This window comes from Anser brachyrhynchus, assembly GCF_964034855.1.
Source record: "Anser brachyrhynchus genome assembly, chromosome: 14".
NCBI lineage: Eukaryota > Metazoa > Chordata > Aves > Anseriformes > Anatidae > Anser > Anser brachyrhynchus.
In genome coordinates, this window is record NC_137709.1 from 6,689,947 (window position 1) to 6,703,576 (window position 13,630).

Sequence of the window (13,630 nt, forward strand, 5' to 3'; positions counted from 1 at the left end):
AAAAATGAAATCAGCTCCATGCACAACAGCCAGAGGAGAAGGCAAGTGCAGTGCACAATGACTGAGTTACCCCCATCTTTCTCGCTGAGTGAGAGCCCAGCTGAAATTCTTTGCTGGGATGCAAGAGGAGCTTCAGGGACAATACACTGTATCATGAGACAGGTAGATCCTGTACAACCCATCTTGCTGGACGAAGATGTAAGAGGTTGTAGAAACTGCATGTTGAGCATAACTAAACAAAGAACGTTAATTTCCATGAGGGTTTATTCAGAACTTTCCGTGACCATTGAGATAAAATGTAAATCAAGCAAACAGATGACTTGGAAGAAAATACGTTTTTTTGAATCTGAGATGCCACTCAGTGCTTTTCAAGGAAAATGCCTGGTGATGCATTCCCAAGAGGTGCGGCAAGCGTAGGCACGGCTGTGTTTGTAGCTTCAGCTCTAGAAAGAGGTAAACAATATTTGTTGAAGTGATTAGGCAGGAGCGTGTGTGATAGTGTGTCTGCATGCTAAATATCCTCTGATTTTGCCGTCGGTATGTGAGGAAGCTCTCCCTGAGTGGGACTTCTGTCTGCAGAAGGTACATATGCTGTGAAATATATTTGTCCACAGAGTCAAATGCTCAGACTGGGGCTCTTGTGCTGGTGCTAGAGTATTGAGGCATTGCTGCTTCTTTCACCGTTTTCTCTTTGCCTGACTACTTTGTACTTTTGGAAAGCAAGGGGGAAAGGAGCTTTAATTGTTTTTTTTTTTTTTTTCTCCCTACAACCATATTTCCATGATCAAATTTGTAACTGGAGACCAATGTTTCCAGATTTCCTTTGATAACGTAGAAGAACAACGTGGTGCAAAAACTCACCTTTCCATCCTACTCCCTTTTAACAGGCTTTCAGTGCCTCGTTATACTTTAGAAGCATCATTCATTAAGATAAAAGTAACTAGGTCCCTCTGTCTGCTTAGGATATGCATATGGCACTTCCTGAACTTCAGTTATTTTTTGTGAAATTCTGCTAATGAAAAGTTGGTTTGTCCTTTTAAATCTATGGCAAAGGGATGACATTACTGTATTGCTTCCCATCTGCTGTCGCTGAGGTCACCGTTCTGGCACAGAGCAGAACAGCTGCAGAGATCAAGTGATGGCCCTGCTATTGCTTCCTGGAGGGATGAACATGGAAATAAAAGTCAGGAAAAGGAAATTGCCAGCCATGTCCCTGTGCTGGCCACTTGAGCGCTGGAAAGATTTGGCAGGTGGTTCCAAATTTTTCCATGGAGGAAGACAGGATCTTTTTTCTTCTGTCTGCTAAGCCTCTGCTCAGATAAAACTTCCATACAGTTCTTTCACTGCTCATTCTTTACCTCACCCCGGTTCAGGTCTGGGCCTCATCCCACCCCACTGTCCTGTGAAGGTTGCTAATGTTGGGGGTTTTCTGTAGACGCTGCATCCAGAAACCATTTCTTCTCCTTTTGGTAGAGAGTGAAGGTTCTTCACAAACCGGGAAAATAAGGAGTAAGCATCCTAACTGGCATTAATCAAAAATGTCCCTGATGATTTCCTGTGCCCACTGCACAGAATAAATGAATAAATGCTAACATTAGCCTAATACAGGGGAGATAGGAATGCAAGGCACAGGGACAGCTCGTGACCTGAGGAATGGGATTTACACAAGAGTGAATTTGTTACTGTGTGGACTCCCTGTGTGGGGCACTGACTCTCTGGAAAACCTTTGCTGGCAAAGCAGTCGTCAAAGAGCAGTGACAAGCTGCCCATTGTGTTAGGCATCATGGAGGGGATGAAGGTGGCTGGCCCTCACCAGCTGTTTTGAGTGGAAATCCAGCACAGCAGAAAGCTGGGGCCGGGAGGGATGGCACTTACGCAGTGTACATTGGCCACTAGATAGAGTGCTTTTTCAAAGCTGTGTCTTCATACCTTTACAATCCAAGTAAAGTGGAGAAATAAATCATTGTGCATGTTTGTCATCTTTGCTCCGGTAGCACCAGCCAAAGAGTTTAAATATAGCTAAACCACTGTGTTTCCTGAGAATAAATGCTCAAATACTCAAAATAAATTGCTAGGTCATGGTAACACAGGAGTGATTTATAAACCAATTATACTGGGAATTTTATTCTCCATTGTTGCTCTTATGGCTTATGGGTCAATTAGGTATTTTACTCCTGTAGGAACACATCCTTATTCTGCCATAAAATGTCTGAAGTTGGCATGCTGCGGTTGGTTCTATCCCTCCTGCAAAACACTTCCAGTTTGTGGCAAAACTTCTAGAATCATTCTGCCAAGGGCCAGCAGCAAAGAGTTGTCCCTAAAGAAGTGTATCTCTAAACAGTGAGTGGATGTACATCATAGGAATATAAGGCTAGCAGTACTGTTTCAGACCACCTAGGATAGTACCCAGTTTCCAACAGATGACATAAGCAGACACCTGGTAAAGAATAAGGATAGGGCAAGCATGCTTTATCTTTCTCCATAATACGTATCCTTCTCTGAGTGTTCAGCTCGAGATTTTTGAAGGCTGGTGTGATTCTCAGTAAGCCACACTGGGTCTCTCTTGCAGCTGCTTATCCAATCTGTCCTTGAACATCAGCAATTGTAGCATCATTCTGAACTAGGCACATAAGCTTTTGGAGTGAAATCTGCTATCCTCTACACTGGTGCAAAACCATAGTTACTCTAAAGCCTTTAGCTGAACCATTTTTTATTGCTGAAATCTAAACAAGGAAGAGAATTTGAACAAGTCAGCTAATGAGTAAAAAAGAGGAAATTCAGGGGAAAAGTTTTATGATTGTGCCCTTACAGACCTTCACCACTTCAGCAATGAAAATTGGGTAGTGGATTTTAATTCTCATTATACAGATTTTTCCACTCCTTTATGTTTTTATGTCAATATAAGCCAGAAAGGAAATCCGTCCCAAGGGCTGTGTATCCTTGTATCTGCTTCTCCTCTTTTTTTTTGTTTTTTTTTTTTTTCAAATTAGAATAACAATTCCATAGTCTTGAAAAATATTATATTTTTTCTTCTACAAGCTACAGTCATCTTCTCTAGCCATGGAGAGGTTGAAGCTAAATAAGAAGCAAAATCCAATCCCAGTCACATTTCTACAACGGTAATGTAAGACAACAGGGAAATGGAATTGGTATTCTGATGCCCAGCCTTTTTTGTGTCCTGGATGTGGCTCTTAACATCCCAGAGTTGTTTGCATTAAGCAGCACACATTGATCCAGCTTTTCCTCAAAATGCCCGATTCTCCTAGTGACTTGTCCCCTCACATTTCAGTTCATCTAACATGAAGACGATGAGCACTGCGATAATTAGGACATCATACAGTATTCACAAACTATTATAGAGCAATTCTGATTTCAGCATTGGTGGAACGGATAAGTAGTCAGAAAGAATAAAGCATCCTACTGGTGTGAGCTGAAGATCACTGAAGTCAATGTACTCGCATCACAGATAAATACTAAGTAAGATAAGCATGTGTACAAACTGGAATTAGGGAGCTTCTTTAGCTTTGCTCTTATTCTGGGTGAAATAGCACCACAGGTCAGAAGGGCAAATTGAACTCATTACAGAGATGGATGCCCTTCATGGCTTATTTCTCTGAAGACAAGCTTTATTATATTTGGCTTCCCCCAGCTGGGTGAGAAGTTCTCTAATATTTGCCTGCCTATTATTGTATTGCCATTTACTAGTTATAATGAGTATTTACTGTTTTCAATTATTTGCTGCTTCATTGAAAACACAACAGCCGTTGGAGCTATTAAGGGCTTCTTCGTCAATCCACTAAATAATAAAAAGAACCAGACAGCATATAGAAACTCTGGGATTTTGCTGACCTGATTGTCAGCTGGGATTGTGAGCAAATCATACCCACTAGCCATCCTAGTCATGTTGACAAAAGCTTTGAGGCACATGCAGAAATGCAGATAGCCAGATGTTCTCAGGTTGTGTCTCTGGAGAAATATTACAGCTGGGCTTGGAGGAGACTCTTCTGCTGATTTAAACTGCATGTCCTTTATGGATGGTTGCTCACATATACACATTGTCAAGAATTTAAGTGTAGACAATCCCATTCAGTATTTTCTCCCTGATAATGTGTTTCCTTCCAACTGAAATATTCCATCTACTTGGCTGAAAATCGTCTTTCAAACTAAAAGTCTGACTTCATTTTTTTCCTAAACATTCCTAATACTGCGGAATAGACATGATAGGGATTACAGATGTAAGAACGAGTTAGGCAGGGAATGTTAGTGGGTGACCTCCCAGGATGTCAGCTTCTCCACAAGAAGCTCCAGGACACCTTTTTCTTTGTTCCTACAGAGCAGATGCAAAGTAACCAACCCCCCTTTTTATTCCTAAGGACAAATCACTTCCAAGTACATCTGGTTGAGCATGAAGAATGAGAATATGAATACAGGCAATTATGATGGAGTAGAGGCCTTGTAAATTTATACCCAAACTTACCCCCTGGTAACTCATTCATCTGCGTGTCTTGACAGGATGCATGTGAAATAGTGGGACAATAAAAGCTGTTGTTATGCTGAAAGATGTTAATAGCTGGCCTCAGGGTGAGCTGGGTTTCCAAGACAATCACAGATAATACAGATAACACAGTGGAAACATTAGGCTTAGGAGAATGAGCTCTCAAGCTTTTATTTTGTAAAATAGAGAGGCATAGGCTATCTCAGAGTGGAAATGGTGTAAAGGTATTGGTTTTACAGGATCTTGTTTTTATGGAGCAGTACATTGTGTTATCTGAAATGCTGCTTGCACATATGGAAATACACAGCAAACAGTAATAGACAGCTACGCCTCAATAAGTGTAGGTTTACATACATGTCAGAGGGCATTGGGCTTGACCCCTTGTGTCCCTTTTGCAGTGCAGTGCCTAGGTTGTCTACCACACTGAGAACAAAAAGAGAAGCTTAACAAAGAACTATATCATGTAACTACATTGGCAGCCTTTGGATGGTTAGAGAAGTTTAAAAAAAAATCACAAAAACAACAACAACAACACCCAATCAAACAAACAAACCAAAAAACCCTCTTATTAGTATTCTACTTAGTCTAAATGTAACTGTTCTAAAAATTGCTTTTAAGTTTAAACAACTGGGTTGATTTGCTCTGTAGTTAGTAGGGAGAGAATGATCCTTCAAAAACTAATCCCATTTCTCTTCGAACACCATTTTAGGATGAGATAAGTGGTCCCTGGGAGCTGTTTCTCACTCCATTGCCTACAGTAGAAACCAAACCATCATGCTTGATCAGCTGCTTTAGCTCGGTTGAGAAGAAGCATTGGCAGACGGTCTGCTCCATGTGCCCCTCTATATTACAAGCTAACAAAAAAACCTTTCCAGACCTTACGCCACAGCTGTAAAGCACAATAACCACAACTGTTTTCTGCCAGGGGAAGAACAAAAGGATAGCACGAGGGAAAATGCACAGATGATTCTAGGAAGTATTTGAACCTTGATTTGGACATGTGACTGGTGGGAAAATGCTGAGTGAGCAAGCAGGAAACCTGAGCTTTCCCAGATATCATAGCTGAGACTGGGCAAACTGGTAACATTTAACATATCAGAACCTTTGAAGGGATAAATGAGATGTCAGTCCCCAAAGCTACACAAGTGACTAACAGATGGAGAATGGTTTACATCTTGGTCTTGGCATCCATAATATAAGTATACCCAATTATTTATTTTAGCTTTCATGCTGTTCTTGCCGTTCTGTCCTCAAAATAGATAGCTTAGATCAAGTCACTTAAATCTATGCTGAGACAAAATGTAACATTGTGATTAATACCTATGAAAACTCAGAGTGACATGGTAATAAAACCGTAAAGGTTTGGGTTCCTTTAGGGAAATCCAGTTGCACTCACTTTCTTGTCAGAATAATGAGGTCTCTATTTTGCAGTCATGGAGTCAATGCATTTGATGCAGGTGGAATGATTATCAAGTCATAGTGACTTTGGAAGGAGACTAGAAGTAAAACTTTCAAAGATGGTTGGTTCTTGTATACCCAGATGACATCGTTATGGACTAAGTGTCCATAAAATGCTGACTGTCTATAATCCCGCACTATGCTTCGAATTATTGATCCCATTGTGTTGGTAAGTGACAATGACATCTAACTCAAGTGTCTGGGCTTTACGTACTTGGTGTTTTGAATCAGTTTTCATGCGTATGTACAGATGCAGATTTGTAATGAAATATCAGAAATGTTTTAGCTGATCTAGTGGTCAGAGAAGGGTTGTAGTCTCCTTATCATTTAGCTTTTTATTCCTACTGAGGGTAATGCATCACCATGCCAGATACATAGTACTGACTGATTCCTGATGGTGAGTTGCTGGGACTGATTGTTGCTGCTTTGAAAGAGAATTTTTGGGCAAAAACAATGACAAAACTGGAGAAAACAAATGCACTGAGGATTGAAGTTTTATATCAAGTGAAAGCTTTGGACTTCAGGAAATTCACTCAATGTTCCTTGTGCTTCAGTTCACCCAGAGAGAAAACTTAAGCAAACAGTAGCACTCATACTGAGAAAGAGATGCCAAGAGCAGGGCGGGGAAAGGACAACAAATATACAGTGGTGCGAGACAGAGAGTATCTAATGGGTGGTGGACAATTGCTTTCAAGATGGTCAAGTGTGCAGTGTTTCTAAAGCAGTGCTTAGTCACGAACGGTCTCTTCCCCATCACTGAGCAAAGTGAGCATTAGTGCTGCCATGTTCTGCCATCCAAGGAAGGAGACATTATAATATTCACCCATCTCTCGAACAACAAGTATGAGATGCATGAGATTCATTGCAAAAGCTCTGAGTTCCAGTTGCTGAATATGCAGCAACCTGCACTGTACCGTGAAATGTGCTTGTACCCCCTTATACAAGCCCAGGGAAGGTAGGTCTCTGGGGCAAAACTGGAGGTCCTTTAGTTCATTCCCATGCTGACCCCTACTTCCTTTTTCCATGAGTATTAACTGATGGCTCTGAAGTAATTAGGACTGTACTTCCAGTATAGAGAGGGATATATCTCATTATAGGCGCCAGGAGAATTGTGGTAGGAATTGCAGAAGAAAGGGAGAAGATATGTGAGCCTGCAGAGAGATTGATGCATACAAAAGACTGCAGAATTTAGGATTACACTGAAAACAACAGTGGTGAAATTTATCTCACATCACTTCAGATGTCTATTACAGAGATGTCTTTGGCTGTGTGAGGTAGCTAAACTCTCGTCAAAAACATCAAACTACTCATCTGGTCTGATTTAGATTTCTACTTTAGGGTAAAATGAATCATAGTCCAGAAACGTCCGTTTCTCTCCACTGACTGTAGACAGTGTCTAGTGCAGATGAAGTTGTCTGAATTGTAGCTATGTGTGTCTGGCGAGCTGGATCTGGCCCCGTATGAGTGAGAGTAAATTTGCCTGTGCAAATCCCAGTTTGAGCATTTGGGTATTGATTCCTCTTTCAGCACAACTTGCCTGTATAGCCATTTCTACGCTCCCAGCAGACTAATTATTACAAAAATTCTCTGTCATTGCTTTGCAACGGTCCATAGCTTAACTAATTTAAAAATGCAAATGAATGCTAAATTGCAGTTGAATCTGAACTACCTCCTTCTCCCTCTCTCTTTCCTTTTCTTTTTCTTTTTCTCTTTCCATTTTTGTTTTCCCCTGCACTGGGAAAAGAAAGGTAGAGCAGACATTAAATGCTGATGCTGGAAATCAATCTTTCAGTGCAAATTTTGAATTTGGTCTCAGTGCCAGGAATACTGACATCATCAGAGATGCTCAGTTGATCCATGATTTGAGGAGAAACAATTTGGACTTGATCCTCCCTTTGTCCTTCCACAGAGAAACAAATGCTGCTGCAGTCGTAAGCTCTTTCACTGGGAAACTATCATACTCGGATGATCTCAGATGTTGGGAGGAGATGTTCAGGAAGAACATAAGCAAATGCATGAGCTAAAACACACCCCCTCCTATTGCCAATGTCCTGATGTGTCAAGTTGGAGCTCAGTTTTGTTATCATGTGTGGGTGATGTGTCCAGGTGGTTTTGAAGAATCCCCTGAAGGGACGCTACCTCTTTACCATCCGTAACTAGCTGGGTAACACTAGTTAAATTGCCAGTACATTCAGACTCTGTAGCAGCAGTCAAGATTGTCTCATTATCATCTCATTGTCCCTACCCATCTTTATGCACAGAAGTAAACTTCTCTCTGAGACGGTAACTCCTTTGGGGAAGGGGTTGTGCTATAGTTACATATCTGAGGGGGACATGAACAACATCTAGCACCATGATTTGTGGTCTTTAACTACAGGATCACATAGGTAATAGTAGCAACCATTCACGAACGGTCTTGTTGGTTTCCTAATGCCAGCACTGCACTGCAACATCAGTACTGAGATTGAATGCTCACGAATGGGACTCCTGAGCATTGACAGAGCCGCTGATGGGCTCAAAGTTAGATATCGGGACTGCTTCCCTACACGGACAGTATAGAGCATGAGAGTCTGGTAATCCGAGCTGGTGAGCGCTCTCTTGACCACAGATCCTTACGCAGTATAGCTGAGTTAGGTAGCCAGAGAAGAAGTACTGAAACAGGGCTCCTTTGTGTTTGAGGGCTGGGGATAATAGACCTTCTTAGGGCTTCATCTTCAGCTCATATATCGATAATAATTTTCAGGATAAATGACATCTTGCTGAGAGAAACATAGCAAATAACAAGAATCACCCCAGAGGGCATCTGTTGGCAGCTGTATACACAGGGCTACGTTCATGTTCACGGAGCATTTTTCCTATTTTGCAAATTGATGCAGAGATGAAATTTCATGAGTGTTTGTTGACACTTGCACAGAGCAGATAGATTTCTAAATGCGCTCTGTAAAGATGATTGAAATTCCAGCTCCAGTCCCCACTGTGTCCATCGGTCTTATACAGTCCCGTGGCATTTACTGGAATGATGTATGACAAGAGGTAAACGCAGCTCTTTGGAGCAGGGAGCCCCCTTGCTCCCCCAAAGCAGATGTCACAGACACACACAACTCCCCTGCCAGATCCCAGACCGGCACAGTGGGGGAGGGACCGGGGCCAGATCCCTGGTTTTCAATTAAGATTCACACATCATGATTATAGAGTCTGCCTAATCCTTCCACAAAGGTGTGTGTGTGGTTAATCAAACGGCCATGCCTCAGGCTCTGGGTGGCTTTGTTTAACAGCGGCTTAGCAGCAAATCCCTCGGGGACACGTTCACCTGTGCGGCATGTGCAGCGTGCCTCCAGCCCTCGCAGAGGGGGAAGGCTGCTCTTGGTTGTAAGGCAGATGTAGCTCTTGTGTTGCCTAACGTGGCCTTTCAATAGCTGCTGGTAGGAAGAGGAGCCCTTAGCCTCCTTTTCTGTGCAGATGAGCGTATTGTTCTGGGGGCAAATTTTGCCACGTTGCTGAAGTCATTTTTGAAAAACCTGGATCTGTCCAGCCGCAGGCTGGCAGTTTTGGTAAACTAAGCTGTAAGATTTTTCTGTACATGCCTATTGAAGTCCTCAGGAGTAGCGTGGTGACTAGGTTCAAACGCACATAGTGAAGACATGGCCCTGTGAATTTTCCCAGACACTTCTCTGTCCTCATGTCCAGATGGAAGGGGATGGAGGAGCTGCTATCCAGGCTGGAGAAGTCCTGCACAGCCAGCCATGCTTGCTCTGATACAGGTCTGCACTATCAGAGATGTTTTCCCAGGAGCCTTTATAGACATAGAGGCCAGTCTTAATTTTGGATTCATATACAAGGCCAAATCCTGATATGTTGACACCGGTTTAAATCTGAAATTTTCTATTTTATTCACTTCAAAGTAAGCTCTAGGCAGTAATAATCCAAACAAAAACTGACCTAAGATCCTCTTCTGGATGAAGGGAGAAAACACATCTTTGCAGTAGAAGACTATGAGAAAGAAAAACTTATATCCTACCAGCATCCCATGAGGGGATGAGCTGGCTGCCGCAGGTCTGGGTGCATTTCTGTGCTTGTCTGTCTCCATCAGTCACACCAGCTCCTCGCCGCATGCACAGCTGGTGTGTGTGTGTCTGTGGATCCTACAACCCATCAGCATGCACTGAATCTATCGCTTCAGCGTAACAGCTTATGTCCCTTACGCCTCAGAGTATGGTTGGGGGGAAGGACTGAAACTAGATCTCCTTTGTGTGCGCGTGCCTGAATATACACACATGTATAGGTATTTTTGTGTTCCCATATTACCTCAGGGTGTTTCTTTTGTGATTCTGTGTTAGTAGCCAAAAGGCAGTATTGAAGATTAATTCCATCTCTTTTTAGCAATAAAGAACAATCCAGGCACAAGCGATTTGTCATCAGTGTTGGAGGACATTAAGTATTTGTGGGTTTTTTTTGTTGGTTGGTTGCTTTTTTTTTTTTTTGTTGCAAAATAATAATGTTCTGGTTTAAATGTTTTATAATTATCTCATGAATTATTCACAGTAAACTTGATAACCCAACATTTTATGGGATGTGGTCTCTAGAGTGCAAGGAGGGAGGGAAAATTTAAAAATAAATAAATGTGAAGACAGGCCCCAGCTGCAACAATGAGAAAGCACTGAGGCCTCTGATTTATTTTCTGTCTGCACTGAAGGGTGGTTTCATTCTTTTATTTATATTTTTGTGGTGATGAGCTACAGAATGTGAGTAAGTGGATGAGGTTATTTTCTATATATAGAGAAGGAAAAGAAAGATTGAGAAAGAAACCAAACACCCTTCGCTGTTTTTTAATCTGAAAGCTGTGCTTGAATTATTTCGCCTATTGTTCTGGAGCTCAGAGGTTCTATTACTGTTGATTCCATTTCCATCTGATGAAACATTAGTGCAAACCAGTGTGGATTTTTTTTTATGCATCCATACCTTTTTTTCTCCCTTCCCATTTCCTTCTCTTTATCCTCTCTTCTTTCATTCTTATTCTTATTCCACTTCTTTATTCCTTTCCCTTTCCCTTCCCCTTTCCCTTCCCCCCCCCCCTTATTTTTTTTTTCTATTTCATTTTCATTCCCTGTCTTTGTTCTTCTGGGGTTATTTTTCCCCCCTTTCTCTCTCTCTCTCTCTCTCTCTCTCTCTCTTTTTTAATCTTGTAGTGATTTCTTCTGCTTACAATTTCCTCTTTGTTTTGTCAGTTGCTGCAACTTAATTAAACTTGGTGACAGCTTCTGGAAGAAAAGTGTTGAAACTCCCACCTGGACATCCGATCTAAAAGCCTATCAGTCCTTGATATCCAAAATGCACTGGAAAGAAATGCAGTAACTTCATTGCCATACCCCAGAGATCAGTGGCACAAAATACTTGGCACGGATCTGGAGAAGTCTCTCACCTTGCCAATTATCTGTGAATGCAAATGGAAAAGAAAATGTGGCAAGTAGCACTTCGTCCCCATGCGAGCAGAGGCTGCCCTGGTACCCAGAGAAACAACTGATAGGACTGAGAGCAATGTCTCCACTATGGAGGACAAAAGCTCGGTGCAAACTCCAAGGTCTTCTCTCTATGGACAGAGGGAAGGGAGCAATATTATATTTGGGGTGGCTGGCCAGAAGGTGGCCTGAGCTAGGTGGCACCCAGGTACTTAGAAGTACTGAGGTTTATTGTACAGGAGTTTCCATGCAGAGTTTTCATTAATTAAGAACACGTGTATTTTTCAAAGAAACTCTGGGGGTCTGAGTATGCTGATAAGTTTCAAAGAGGAAATTTGAAGGGTAATTTGGAGGGTGACTGGCAAGACATGAGGCATTTAGAGAGATGAATTCCCAGGAAGGACTTTTAGAAAATACACTTGAGAATGAAAGAGTGATTCCACCAATCTGCTTCATGCATTTATTTAAATTTATGTTATAAAATGAAGAGCAGAAGAAAGCCAAAACTTGCACTGATGATTTTTCTTCTTTTTCCCAACCTTCTTTTATTTATTAAATTGCTCTGCGTATACCTTCCAAAGGACTTTTTTTTTTTTTTCTTTCCCACCTCACTGTTTATTATGGCTTCATCAGCCTTGAAATGGGAGCTGCAGGCAGCTTGATAAATGGATTGAAAAGCTGCTTCTGCCAGAATCAAACAAAGAAACAAAACCCAAATACCCATAAAACCTTCTGTTTTCACATTTCTAAAACAAGTACTATTTCCCTCCAAGCTTCATTAAAGAATGCACCCATATCCCTCAGTGTTTCAGCAAAGGGGATTCTTTATCCAGTTGTGTCCAGGGCAGACATTCATTCCTGGGTCATGGCCAGGACTCAGCCTGCATCAATGAGAGAGGGAGACAGAGACAGTCTTAGGAAGGCTGAGCAAATTTTGACTTCAAAATGTACTTGGCAAATCAATGGAGCAAATCAGACAAGACATAAAAAGTTGGGTCCTGCTCATAAAGATCTGTCCTGCGTCTATACAGCTGTATTTTTCCTAGATGCTTTCTAAATTTTCTCTTTCTTTCCAATCCTTCTTTAAATATCCAGGGCTAAATATATCCCCGATTCAAACCTTTTGTCTTCTGCATGCTTCCACCAAGTTCCAACACTGGCCCAGCCTGCCAAAAGACCAGAGCTTCATCTACTACAAAATGGCAGAGGTTTCTTTCATTACTGCCTTCCTTTTACCTCTACATGCAAATTTGGTTAATATGCAAAGCAAATAATATGAGAGCTGCCTTGGCCTAAGCTCACTGGTATGTAATTTGCCCCTATGGATCACACTGAGAACAGTGCATCCTACTCCCCTAACACAGCATGCAGCAAGACGGCAGCATCCAAGGGCTGATGCAAAGATACCTGATATAAAAATGGGCTCTGCCAAAGGCAACAGTCTTGGTGTCTCTGTTGCTATCCATTGCTTCCCTGCCTTCTGACTGTCTGTGTCATCACTGGGCTGGTGAAGTCCCAGGCTGTTTAGGGTCACATCTTCCAAATAATGTTTCCAGTGCCATGGCCATGCTGTGGACTTATTATCAAATTATGGAAAGCCAATAATAATGAGTTGTTGCAGTGGCCCTACCCTGTCTCCTTTTTTTCCATGCACTCCAATCCCTCTCAAAAGCATTCTGGCTTCAGAAAGACCTTTGCTTGAGGTAGGAGGTGAGTGTGAGTGACGAGGGACGGAGAGACTGAGACAGCCTTTCTCTTGCTGGAAAGATGTGGCGTGCACAAGGCCGTGCAGACAAGAATACTAATGGGAACGAGAGGCGGGAGATCAGAAGGTACCTCGACCCTTGTGATTCTCTGGGTGTTTAGAATGCATGATTGCAGCTTGTTTAACACCAAAGGATAACTGATCAGTCACAGAGGAGGAAGCCGATGGTGGGGATCAATATTTCTATTGCTGTGCTGGAAAAGGAATGGCTCTCTATCTCTTACAGCAAAGCAGAAGAAATATGTGCTTAAGCCTTCTTATGGTTGTCCTTTTTGGGGCCAACAGAGGGTTTGTTCAATGCTGGCTGTCATTTTAGCCATGAGCTGCAGTGAATGAGTGTGGATGATGCGTATCCCTCACTCCAGATGTGGCCTGACGGGAGGCAAGGCAGGACAGCTCATCCTTGATTTAGAGAGGAAAAATAAATCACCATGAAGGTGAAATAAGGAATATCTG

At 42.1% G+C, this 13,630-nt stretch overlaps 1 long non-coding RNA gene across 9 annotated transcripts in view; it reads left to right on the forward strand.

The window, feature by feature from the left end:
• The window catches only part of LOC308177847, a 170,021-nt gene extending 158,891 nt beyond the window's left edge, over positions 1–11,130 (forward strand). For all 9 annotated transcript variants that reach the window (XR_013939442.1, XR_013939443.1, XR_013939444.1 and 6 more), the window contains one exon: positions 1,054–11,130. This is a non-coding gene — a long non-coding RNA (uncharacterized lncRNA). The remainder of the gene's footprint in view (positions 1–1,053) is intronic.
• The last annotated feature ends 2,500 nt before the right edge of the window (positions 11,131–13,630 follow it).